Source organism: Convolutriloba macropyga, chromosome 2, assembly GCF_964194025.1.
Source record: "Convolutriloba macropyga chromosome 2, txConMacr16.3, whole genome shotgun sequence".
NCBI lineage: Eukaryota > Metazoa > Xenacoelomorpha > Acoela > Convolutidae > Convolutriloba > Convolutriloba macropyga.
The window spans coordinates 49,705,830-49,718,649 of NC_134469.1; the positions used below are offsets into that span (position 1 = coordinate 49,705,830).

General features: G+C 32.5%; 1 protein-coding gene across 3 annotated transcripts in view; it reads left to right on the forward strand.

Annotated features, from left to right (window-relative positions):
- The first annotated feature begins 236 nt into the window (after nt 1-236).
- LOC142358735 (mechanosensitive cation channel TMEM63A-like) overlaps nt 237-12,820 on the forward strand; it is an 86,692-nt gene continuing 74,108 nt past the window's right edge. Inside the window, exons 1-2 of one of the 3 annotated variants that reach the window (XM_075410278.1) lie at nt 237-681; nt 9,046-9,218. The gene's annotated coding sequence lies outside the window, so the exon portion shown is untranslated. Of the gene's footprint in view, nt 682-8,527; nt 9,219-12,820 lie in introns of those variants that run through there. The other 2 variants (XM_075410279.1, XM_075410277.1) reach the window with 2 other exon arrangements.

Here is a 12,820-nt window from a genome sequence, read left to right on the forward strand (position 1 = left end):
TATTTTCCTATTACATGATGTTTTTAGCTTTTTATGAAAGTAAACGCGCTAAGCGCTACGTGCTGCATATTTTATAAGCGATATACGCTCGGTCTATGTGAATGAAAAATATAAGAGGAGGCGGCCGTGCATCATTCTCCATACTACACTGCAGAGTGCAAGCTAAAAAAATTTCCCCAAGCTCTGCATATTTTAATTCCGTATTTTGCATCTGATGTATGTGTATACATGTGCGTATATGTATGAGTGTATGGGCTGATGTGTTTTTTAACGCAATGTCCCTCTTTTAAATTTTACTTTTACTGAGAAGGTCTTTGCTTTGCTTATTCCTTGCTCACTGTTTACTAGGACGTTATAGTGCAGCTACAGTCTTATTTTTCATTTAATTCCATTTTTTGACACTTTCTCTTCACAACCACACAGCAAACACGCTTATTCCTCATATTTTTGATAGTTTAAACTGTCTCCTTGTTTCCACAACTCTCTGTGAATGTGGCAATAACAGGGGAGGAAAATGGAAGTGGTAGTAAACAAAGAAAAAGCTTCATGTGTGTTGTTTATCTGTCTGTTATCCAGCTATCTCTATCTCTATTTCCTATAATCCAGCTTGACGCCGATGACCAGGTGACCGCTGGTTTCCCTATATTCACCTAAATTTGCATCTTTAAATAAACGTTTGTGGTAAGTTTGCTTTCATGCTTTCATTCGTTTCCTTTCTTTCTGATTCGCTCTTTCTGTTTACCTCTCAATAATAGTCAGCTCGCAATTTTTGCTCTCGCTGAGCAAATTGTGGAGACATATATTTAAGGAAATATATTTCAATTATTGCTGGAATTGAAGCAGATTAAAACTAAATATTACAAAAGTATTTTCTACCAAATTAGATTCTTGAAACAGTTAATGAACCATATGCTCGTAGTTAGCGTCAGCGGCTCAATGACGGTACGTGGACAAAAAGAATTTCCTGCTGAAATTTAGGATGCCTCGGGCTTCTCTTCTATGTGTGTAATAAACATACAAGCCAGCATTTATTTGTTTGTGGCTCATAATTATTCCATAATTTTGTCAGGGACCACTTGCTCAAATGTTTGAACCGATTATGTGCGTTTGCACGTAAGGTTCCAACCCTTCTATTCGTTGTGGCTTCTTTTGGAAAAAACTATGGCTATGAAATAAACATTGAAAATAGATCTATTCACAAAATTTATTTCATAGCTATAGTTTTTTCCATAAGAAGCCACATCGAATAAAAGGGTTGAAACATTATGTGCAAACGCACAGAACCGGTTCAAAAATTTTAGCTAGGGGCGCCTGACAAAATTATTCAAATTTTTATGATAATCCAAAATTTTGCGACAATAATGATTATTTTCTTGAGTTTTCTTGATAATTTGGACCACATGATAAAACACGATAACTTGTTAAATTAAAAATTGTAAATGCAATACAATAAGGTATAAGAAAGGAAATAAATTCATGAAATTAGAAGCAAAAGTTTTGGAATAAATTTTTATTAAAAATTTCCTACAATAAAAAAAATTTTCTCTATTATAATAGTAATTTTCAAACGGTCTTCCAAAATCAAACATAAATTGAAGTGTTTTGATCATAGGATGCAGTATTCATTAGATGGGGAAAATTCTGTGCCAAAAATTCATTTTGCAGCTAGCAGAAGTGTCAAAAAATTTGAAGGAACAACGTTGAAAAATTTTCTATTTTTATGGGACGATTTAATCAATTTCACTTCATTGCTTGGGTCTAGAGTTTTAAGATATCACAGTTGGTCGCGGTATGAATCATAGTGGATATAATTTTGCTTCACCAAAGTGTGGAGCATAAAAACTTTTTATGAGACCTCAGGTATTTGTGGCCTGTGAAATTTTAGTTGTACTTAAATTGTTTCATTCTTCAACAATGAATTTGCTGAAGGCACAGAAAAAATGTCATTTTTTATTTTTATCTGTTAAAAGAGCAAAGACACTCGATAATGTGCGATCGTGCATAAATTTCCAACCCTGCTTTAGTAACCAAATCAAAATACCATCAGCAGATAAAATCAAAAATGAACTTTTTCGAAAGCAAGTAAATTCAAAAGTCATAGCAACCAGTAGTTTTTAACTAAAAAATGCTAATAAGAATTATAAATGACTTTATAATAAGCCAACGGGACTTGTCATTAGTAAAAAAAAAGTCGTAAGATTATAAAATAACAACAAACGAAAGAATACCAAAGATTGTAAAAACAATTTAATGAAAACACAAGCTATTGAATCCTTCGAAATATATCGCTATTAACAGATTTTCATAGGTCAAACATTCAGTTGTTTTAAATATTTTTGAACATTCAGATCAGTGCAAAAACTGTTTATCTTTACTTGGATCTCATCTGAAAATCAATGGCAGCTGTCAGATGTTATTAAAAGGAAGATTTAAAAAACGACAAACAAAACCGCAAATAACGATTACTCACAAAATTTTACGAAAATGCCTATTGTACAAGTTACCAAAACACCGTTAAAAATAAAACCAATTAAAATGTTAAATTGCGTTTATTATTTTACAAGAGTAAGGATGGATAATTTTATTGAACAGATTATGTTAGAAATTGAGGAAAAAAAGAAGAACAAAAAGGCCAAGTTCAAAAATACTCTGAAAGTTTTGATAACAAACGGAATTAATTAATAGTCATTAGCTGTAAACAGACGGTATTAAAAATGTTCACTTATAGCTCAGCAGAGAATTAATTAAATCTGACGATAATCAGAGCACAATTCTTTATTTTCAAAATGACAAACAAGTAATCGAAAAATTCATATATTCAATAAAGAAGTCCGAGAAAAAAGAGGAAGCTAATAGAACCGTAAAAATCTATTGAAATTTTTAAAAACTTGCTATTGAAAAACCTCCTATTGAACAATTCCTATGAAATTTTTATCCAAATCTAAATTTTATTTCGAAATCTGATTTTTATTTTAATAGCTGCAAAAGGGTAGCTGACTGAGTTAATATTTGTCCGTTCAGTTTTTATCATTTCTGGTTTCAAATTTTACTTGGTAGGGGATTTTATTACGACAATATTTTGCCAGCCTCTCTTCAAATCCGCGTTGGTGTTCTTATTCAGGCTATTTTGTTGACTTATTACAGGAGTGACGTCGGTCGTTTTTAACTCTCATTGGAGCAACTTTATTCGATTGTACGAGATTTGTCCATGCAATTAAACAATGTTTTAATAGCCGTTCGAACATGCCGTTCCTCAATGTTAAAATGACTTATTTCCTCTCTCAAATTGATTTGATTTTTTGCTAAAATTAATTTCAACAGTTGAGGTAATATGAGGTTATTTTAATCTAACTGACAGTTTTTTATATCAGGTACAACAAAGTAAGCTAAATAAAGGTATCACAACAATTTGATACTACAGAAACGTTTCTATCTCAAATTTTATCATCTTACCATTTCGGTTTGTGTGTTTAGACCGAGGGTCTATAAAACTATCGTAGCTATTGTCGGCAATTTCCCAACTATGTTTTTATTTTTGCAAAAAAAAAGATTACTAATAAACGCTTGCAGTTTTTACAGATTGCTAATGAACAATCAAAGTTTTTACTAGTAACAAGAACCCAATTTTTTGCAAAAAAGACCTGTAGAAATGAGCTATGGCTACAAAATAAAATAATTTTCTGAAAAATTTTGACAATCTTTAGACTTTGGAATTGGTTTTGAACTCATTGCGGTTTTAGAGGCTACCTACAATTTATTCAATGGAATTCTTTAAAGTGGTTGTCGAGATAACCAATTTTTTTTGGGAGAACTCAAAACTGAAATCTGTTACAGTGAAAGCAATGCATATTTCTATTTGTACCATTTTTTCTTTTTTTCTCTTTTGCTGACGGATTCGTATAATGGAAATTTTCCCTATTTTGGCTCGAAAGGAACGCAACTCTGAACGCATATAGTAATCTTTGGTTTTGTTAAAAACATGAGTTTAAATTTCGCTTGCTGTGCCACACTGTTCCTCCAAAGTCAGCACTTATCAGAAAAACTCAAGAACAATAGAAAGATTTTGATAATTGTTGATAATTGATAATTGTTTCACTCGGAGTAAAGAGAATGAAGACATAAAATGAATTCTCATAATCGCTTTACTGTAACATTTTTTGTGAGTATTTTCATCTTCGTATTTATTCAATCAATTTTAGAAATACTACAGTTTCCAAATTTTTCAAAGAACTTCTTCGATAATTAAATTTAATCATTGAAGTGCAAAACAAAAAGAAATAAACGCGCTCAAATTTTGTTGAGAAAACAACTGAGAGTCAGAACTTTTATAGAAGAATTATTAAGACAGAAGAAGCTTTAACAAAAAAGAGACAATTTCTATTTCGGCCTGCGCACTTTAAATCAAGCGAAGTATTTGTTATCTCATGTTAAGTTAAACTGGTTTCCTAGGGATTTTTTAGGTTGTTGCTATGCATAAAACATGTAGTTTTAGGAAACCGAGTTCTCACTACATTAAAAGACAAAAATTTATCATTTTTAATTCTATTTCTTGCACTTCGCTACTTCGTATTGAATCGGAGACCACAGTAAAAATAGTTTGTACTGTTTTTAATGAACCAACATAATTCATTGCTTCACTGACTACATATGATGAAATAGACTTGGCCACAGAGATCCGTCAACTGTTTTCTCACAATGTGACTCCTTTTTGCTGTGGTGAATGGGTGCTCCAATCATCTTGATGTATTGCCTTGCGGTAGTGCCGATTGTAAATTTTTGAATTATAGAAGCCTACAACGATATCTAAGCATTGTTACGGAGCATCTACAACAGTAGATAAATAGGTGAAAAAATATCCAAACTTAGGAAGTTTTAAATTGATTAGCCTCCTTTTATTCATGATTCTGTTGTGCAGTTTTGAAGCATTGTTGAACAATTTCTGCCTAAAGTGTCTTCCATGATTCAATTAAAAACATGCTGGAATTTCAGACAAGTAAGATGCAAAAATCACAAAAATCAAAATGCTCAGAAAACTGTTTTAGCAAAAAATGCAGTTTGTTGTTCTGACCCACATAGTGGGGGAGGAACTATATACTCAAATGGGTTTTTTTTGGTGCAGACAATTTTGACCGATCGATATAATCATCGTAGAGAGTTGTGAGTGGTATCATTAAAAAACCCGTTCAGCGTAGAATAATGAATTAAAAAAATTTTTCAATTTCCGCTTTTTATAGGGAGTTATCGAGAATAAAGTTTTGTGAATATTAGACGTAATTCAGCTGTTTTTATTCACATTTTCGGTATTTTTGACCAAGTTTTTGTCAATTTTGCTAAAATTTGTTCACATTGATTCATGTTATCTCTAAAGATAAAGAGGGTTATTGAATTGTTCGATCATCAAATTTTGCATTTTCAGCCCACTTGCTTTACCTTTGCTGGAAGTAGATACCTTAAAATTCCGGCCATATTCGGCAAGCTGACAAACAAGCTAGTTGTATTCCTGCTGGCTTTAAGAGCCTTCTGGAACTACAATTTTGCCTGTTTTTCGCAAACTTAAACTCGATGTTTATACAAAAATTCATTTCTTTGACAAACTGAAAAATTTTGTAGAAAAATGGATCTATTTCGCAACTGTTTGAACAAATGAGTATTTTCTTAGATGCGTCGCAATATCTGGACTGATCTTGAAAGCGCCATGGATCATTACGAGTAAAAATTCTTAGATTTTAATGAGGCGCGACCTTTCTTTTTTCAAAATATTTCCGCTATGTAAATGATTATGTAAAATACGGACAAGAATTTCAAATCAGGCCTCAATTATTGACATGTACAATTCACAACGAACGGGGCCAAAACGCGATTAATTTTTGGTTTCAGAGTTAAGCTCATGGTTTTTATGGCTCTGACCAATTTTTTTGGTAAAAATTTTATTGATTTCTTGAGTTTTGCTACCATATGTTATCTTTTTTGTAGCCCAATGACTTAATGTTCCCAATCGAAGATCCGGTTATCTTTTAGGAGGTATAAATGAACCTAAACAATTCCTTCAGTTGTTATTTAATGTCTGTTATGACTTTGAATGTATTTGTTTTCAAAAACTAAATAGAAAATTTAATAATTTTTGAAATTTTCAAATATTTTATCTTATTTCTCTCAAATTTCGGCACAGTCTCAGTAAAAACAGGCAAAATTTGATTTCCCGCTGGTTTTAAGTTAATGTCCGTAACTGTTTTATGTTCAACTAATAATCTCATTGTATTAATACCACGCGTTTTCAATTCTTTTTCATCTTTGAGCTAAATTGCATCTTTTACCCATATTCTGTTACCTTGTCGAATCATCACATTATTGACAAATTCAATTGAATGAAAGCATAGTAAAAATTATTCACAGCGTTGGAATAAGGCGTGGCTGGATATGTTAACTGTTTTGTTATATAGTTTATGCTTTCTTTGCTGAGACCCAATTAACTCGCAAAATTTTATGGATTTTATATGTTTCTGTCTATGTTTGTCTTTCTTTTTGTTGTTTTACGCCATATACATGATTACGATAGGCCTCAATTACTTTCCAATGATGTATAACTGAACCTAGTTAAAGATTTCAGTTCACATCTGTTTGTTTTAATGACTTTCAAATTGAAATATGAAAAGAATGGTTTAAAAGAATTTTGGGTTTAATTTTTTTGTCATGTTTACGTAGTCTTTTTTTAAGGAAGAGCCTTTGACGTTAAGACGAGGAGAAGGTGATAATTTACAGTTCTTGCAGGTAACATCTCATAGTTATGGTGCCTTGAACAGTGTGATCTCGTACAGTTGTCTGTTGTTTTGGCTTCTTTATAAATTTGTTGTTATTTTCTGGAGATCTTGACTAGGTCTCATTATTAAAATGCCCCATTGGCTTCTTTGAGGTATTAAACTTAATCCATCGCCGTTTGTTGATAACTCAAGTTTGTTATGACTTTGGAAAATGTTTGTTTTCAAAACCATATTTGGGTTTTTGAGCTTCGTCATTTTTTTAAATTGTTTTTCGGTCGATTGGTTGCTAGGTCTCTGTAAACACAGGTCACAAACCGCATCCACTGAGCTATAATTTAATTTTTACAACAATTTTGGCTTCAGAACTTTGTTTCTTGACTTTTTTACTACTGTTACTACGAGATTTCATACAGTATTTGATATTTTTTTTATATTTGTCTATTTTATAGGATTTTTGTTTTCTTCTTAATTTGTTACAATAATTTTAGGTCGCATTCACTTTGAAATTTTGCGCAATTGAACATTGGATAACTACTTGTTTCAATTGCTTCCTATGGAGATATAAATGAAAATTTCAGGTATTTCAGTTGATATGTAATAACATTATTAACGGTAAATTTAATTGTTTTCAAAAATAGAAACGTTCTTTTGAGCTTTGCTCCTCTTTGTTTTTTTTGTAGACCTGCTGAGCAATGGCATTGAGGACAGGTCCCATATCTGTTCTAATGACGTATAGGTTCAATTGTTTCTTTTAGGTTTTATCGGATGTGAGTTTAATTTTGTTGTGATTTTTTTTATTATAGACATCGAGTGTTGATCGTGAAAAATTTTTGTTGTTTGATATTTATGATTGAGCTTTTTGGTAGTTCTATTATCAACAACCTTCTTCGGCCCTCTAGCGTTGCATTATTGTATTCCATTGGTCGTTCATTGAACAATAGTATGTTTTTGAAAGATTTTTATCTCTTCATCATTTGGTAGCCAAATAAGTCAAGAATGTGGATGAGCGAGGTCGGAACCTTATGTGCGTGCGCAAGCTTCCTTGTTTACTTCTACATTTTATTACTTTTGATTAGGTTTGATTACTTCTACATCAATGCAAACACTTTCAAGATAGGAATAGCAGAATATCTTCAGCATGGGTGAAAGGAGTTCATTACTATGTCATTTTTGATATTGTTATTTTTTGTGATTGCTGAATTCTATTTTGAGTACTGGTCGTATCGACTCACTAGAGAATCGGCTTTTGTAGATGGAAATCAATTCCTTTGGGTCAGTGTTTTGAGGCAGGGAGTCAAATCCGATTCAACTTTGGTAGAAATTTGCAAAAAACGAACTAACTGAAAAAGAGTTGTTGTGTCTGTCCCGGGGCAAATTATTTTGACCAATCCAGCTGTGCTAAAAAACTATTCAGCTGGTTTTTGAAATAGACAAAAAAAACATAGAAAACCCACTTGATTTTTAAAGAGCTTTAACATGCCTCCTGTATCCAGCTCTGTGTATGCTAACCTAAAGTATTGTAATGAACTTGTGGCGTGCATTTTGCCGAATTTATTTAACGGGCTTAGAAACAATTCCTCCAATAATCCTTAAAGAGGCTCAGCCATAGACGCGCATTGATTTCTACGAAGTAGGATTTATGGTCGAATCTTTAATTGTTTAATACATCCTATCTCTTTGCTGCTAGTTCACGGTGTGAACTTTGGTCTTCTTTTCTCATAATCTTTGTGGTGCGTGAACGAGAATTCAAATTACGATTCTTCAACCCTGCCCCTATTTGCAACGGTTACCAAGACAAATCAATGTAAGACACATTAAGAGCAACGTCATCGCTAGTTCTGTGTGGTTGTGTGTTTACCTTATCTTTTGATCTCAAATCCTATCTAGTTGTAAAACAGTGTCAAGTTCTCTGCTGTTTAAGATGCGTTGTTAAAATTGAAGACTTAATCTAGAGCAGGCTCTAATTTTCTCGCTTCAATACTCTTATACAAAAGGCTGATGGTATTTTCAGCATGTTGAGTTATTCAAATCCATGTCTTTTGTATCAAGAGACATTTCACTGACTAGGTTACCTTTTGACATTTATTTCCATTGAGGTATGAGTTCTTTTAGTTATGCAGAGGAAGAGATAAAATGAGATAATAAGGTAGATGAAGCACATATGGAAAGTCAATTTAGTTATTGTACCCCTGGCTAATTAGCCCGAAGGAGGTTTTACCCCATTTTTTATAACCCCTTTCCCTGTTCCTATCATCGCAAAGGGGCAGCTTTGTTTTATTGAACTCAGGTATTACCACCACTATCTCCACCACAACCATCACTACTTTTACGGCACCATTTACACTTACTATTGCGGCTACTATTTCACTACTTTTTATACTATTTCACCAACTACTCCACTACTACCGCTACTACTACCGTCATACACGTCTTCGGAGGCATACTGAACGATTCTAACAGGTAATAAGCCGACTGCGCTTTTGGCCGAAAGCCAATTGAACAGCTAAAGTTTCTAAATAATCTATTGTTCCGATCCACTTTAGTGGGGGAGGAACTATATACTCAAACGGTTTTTTTTGTTCAGACAATTTTCGCCGATCGATATATTCATCGTAGATGATTTTGAGTAGTATCATCAGAAAGCCCGTCCAGAAAGCGTAGAATGTAGAAATAAACGGTTTTTTTTTAATTTCGTTTTTTAAAGAGAGTTATAATGGTTTAAAATTTTGTGAATAGACGGATATCCGTTATTTTATTCACACTTTGCCTATTTTTGACAAAATTTTTTGTCAATTTTGCTAAAATTTTTTAAAATTGTTAATAACAACGCTACTTAATTTACTAAAACTTTACCAGAAAAGTTTGTTTGACTTTTGTTTTTTCCACAGTTATCGGGGTTTAAACTTTTGCGAGCATTTGACTGAGTATCGTTGTTTCTGTACATATTTTCCGTTTTTTATGCAATTTTCCAATTTTGCTAAAAAAATATGTAAAAAATTGATCAAACTAGTGTTGTTGGTTTTATCTCTAAAACCAAGAGTATTTTTCAACTGTTTGATCCAATTCTTTGGCAAAATTTTTTGAAAAATCGTTCAATTTTTCTATCAAAAATGGCTCGAAAGATGATATGTAGTCCACATTGTTTAAATTTGCCGCAATAGCAGACCTAAAAACTGTTGACAGTGCTTTTGCTGACTCAAAAAGATGCCAGTTTCAATTTTGGATCCATTGATTGAGTACTTGAATTAAACGTTTGCGGGTTATTGGCTAATTTAATTCTTTAATTATACAAAATGCATCACTTATGTTTGATATATTGACTTTTTGTCTAAAAATCCACATCCATATCATTTGGAAAGATAAAGAGTTCCCACTAAACGAATGGGAATAACTGGGCTAATTTTGGATAATTGTTGTTTCTTAAAGTCCAAAAAAAATTGATAGTAGTCAGTCGATCTTTTTTTCAGACATATTCGCATTTTCCCCATTTTTTACGTTAATTAGAGAAAAGAATTATTAATCTAAAATGAACTAAAAATAGGTTCAACTGGCTTCCTCGGGATTTTTATGGATCCTCTATCGTTTTTTTGTCAAAAGCCTCTGATCGTTTTGACTTTTAAAAAACCATGTTTTTAAAATAAATAGTGGGCTATTGAGTTTTGCCATTTTCTTCTTATTTTCTGGGCCACTTTTAGCTTACAGTGAGTAAAAACAGGTTACATAGGGTTTTTTATCGATTAAATTTTAATACTTCCTATCGATAAACAGAGAAACCTATGTACTGATTTCGGTTGATTGGTAAAATTTTTTATGAATTTGAAATCAAATGTTATATGAAAATTCTGTGATACAATTGACTTTTTCCAGCTAATTATGAACAGCATGTCAACGTTTAATCATTGTGTTCCGAAAAACACAAATCTTTCATGATAAGTTACACGACAGAAAAGGAACACTATGCAAATGTTCGAAACAGACTAAAAACGAGTATTCACTGTTCAAAATCTGTGGCTCAGTACTGGATATTATTACTATTAAAGTATCAGGTCTCATTTGTTGTGACACTAATGACATGGAACCGAGAGAATAACTTCCAAAACCTGCTCAATTAGTTGAAAAAGGCCATTTTGCGTTAAACACTTTTATGTGACAGCTTTCTTACAAATTGAGCAGCCAAACATTTGCAAATAACGAAAATTTTGCATGTAAAGATGGCGAATTGAGTTTTTAGATTATATACAAAGGATGACGCTTGATAGATGGAAAACACAACTTAATCGTTTTTGGGTATTATATCTCTTGGTCAAAGAAAACACAACTTAATCGTTTTTGGGTATTAAATCTCTTGGTATTATATCTCTTGGTCTTCTCCAAACTTATAACTGAATTGTTCGCCAATTGACTAATTATTTTTCAAAATATTATAAAAATTTTGGAGTCATACGTATTTAACCAAATTTATAAAATGTATAAATGCTTACAAAATCCGGGACCCCTAGGGTCAAAAACCGGGTAAAAAAATAAAGATAGTAGAAACTTCTTTTATGATGAAATAACCTGAACTATTTTTTACCGTTCTCCTTCAAATCGTGAAGAAAACAGTGCACTCTTTTGAAGCGAAATGGTGTTTCTTGCTTAGCCTCTGTGGTCAGTATCAAAAACTACTATTTTTGTCTAAGCAATATTAAAAATTTGTACACAAATATAACTTTGTATTGTTTGTTTGAGACGTGGTCTATTTTTACTACTCGAAAGAGAGTTCCGTTTTTAAAGGTTTTATTTTTCGAAGGGAAGCACTAGTTTTTTACAAATTGTTAATCAAAATCACATATTTTCACAAATTGGTATTTGATTTCACTTTTTTATTGTTGATTTTTTTGAAGACACTAACGTTTACAGTACGTTTGACTTTTTCAATGTACAATAGTATCTAAGCGCTTCTCTTTTGTCAACGTTAAACGGCCAATGTGTGAATTTTAATACTTCTCATCAGTGCACCTTTTTCAAAATATCTTCAGTAAGGAAGTGGCTCCCTGACTGTTGAGCTGTAAGATATCTTCAAAAACTGTTTTAAAAAATTGGAATAGTTAGAGGACATTGTTTTGTTTCTTATCCACTAACAAACTGAATGTCTTGATTAAAAAATGTAGTCCTAGAAATAAAAATGATCAACACGCAACACATTATCGGTGACGAAAAAAAACTCCATCATTTTGCCAATAATGGCTTACATCACTTCATTTTGCGGTATTTGAAAAATTACGATAAAATGACGTGCTCAAAGATATATATATATATATATATATATATATATATATATATATATAAAATTAAATTGCATTTTTAAATTTAATCACAGAATTGTTCTCTACTTGAACTCAAAGATATTGATTTAGAGTTAACTTTAAGTCTATAAGTTGTGAACGTGGGAAATCTCGAATTGAGAAATTAATCATTTCCAGATCAATTCAGCTAACTCAACAAAAGACATTTGTAATTTAACAAAAAGTTGGGTGGCTGAACGCCCCGTAGGCTTACACAAAACATAGCACACCTACACTATCCCCACCTATCTCATTCCTATTTGAGGAGGCAACGGAAAGGAAGCTTAATCACGCTGGAATGGGACACTATAAAATATTTCCACCTCACATTCAACAGTTTTGCTTAAATGTGAGAGCCAGCTAGCGGAACAAGCGCAGCGACTAAATAGACCGACCAACTGTGAAACCAAATACCCGTGAAAATGGTCTCGAATACGCTCTCTATGCTCGTTAATTGTGAATTTTTGTATACGTGTGCGCACATTTTTACACAGCAACAGTTTATATTAATAATTCTATCGTCCCCCCCCCCCCTGCTTGAATGCAACCGAGTCCCCCCCCCCCACACACACACACACACACACACATACCCAACACATACACACACACTTACGCACTAACACGCGCAAACACATACACGCACATACGCACACAAACAAATACACATCCACAAAGAAAAACAAATTCACACATCCAACACATACACACAAAAATACAAACACACCCATACACACATAT